Raw genomic sequence first — 506 nt, 5'->3', positions numbered from 1 at the left:
CGATTGTCCAATGGTTGTTTGGAATGTCCCTGGGCCCCTTCTTATAGATAAATATGATGATGAATATGATGATGAAGCCTTTCAATTTGTACTTGGATCTTGAAGTTCAGATGTTAATGCAAACTCTTGTTTTGAAACTTAGTGCCTCAATTCGGAATTTACTGCATAATCTAATAGTTATTCTCCACACAAAGTTAACCTTTCAAGCTAACCTTGCAACTGCAAACTATAAAAGCCGTATTCTCAGTCACGTCAGATTCAATTGCCAAGTATGGATAAGATTGGTCGAACCAGTCTACGGAATAAAGGATGAAGCAAAAAGCCTTTGCTCTCCGCGTGTCTCAAACCATGCTTCCAATCATCCTGTTTCGGTTCAACTGTCAAAAAACTGACACTACCTTGGTGTAATTCTTTTGTGAGATTTTCTAAATTCTCAGGAATTCCATTGCTCCTGCGGGGTGAGTGTCTGTTAGAGTAGCCCATTAGGCCAACTAGATCGAGCGATT

The sequence above is a fragment of the Tigriopus californicus genome, chromosome 8, assembly GCF_007210705.1.
Source record: "Tigriopus californicus strain San Diego chromosome 8, Tcal_SD_v2.1, whole genome shotgun sequence".
Lineage (NCBI taxonomy): Eukaryota > Metazoa > Arthropoda > Copepoda > Harpacticoida > Harpacticidae > Tigriopus > Tigriopus californicus.
The sequence above is the reverse complement of the archived record's forward strand: the minus strand, read 5'-3'. Positions refer to the sequence as shown.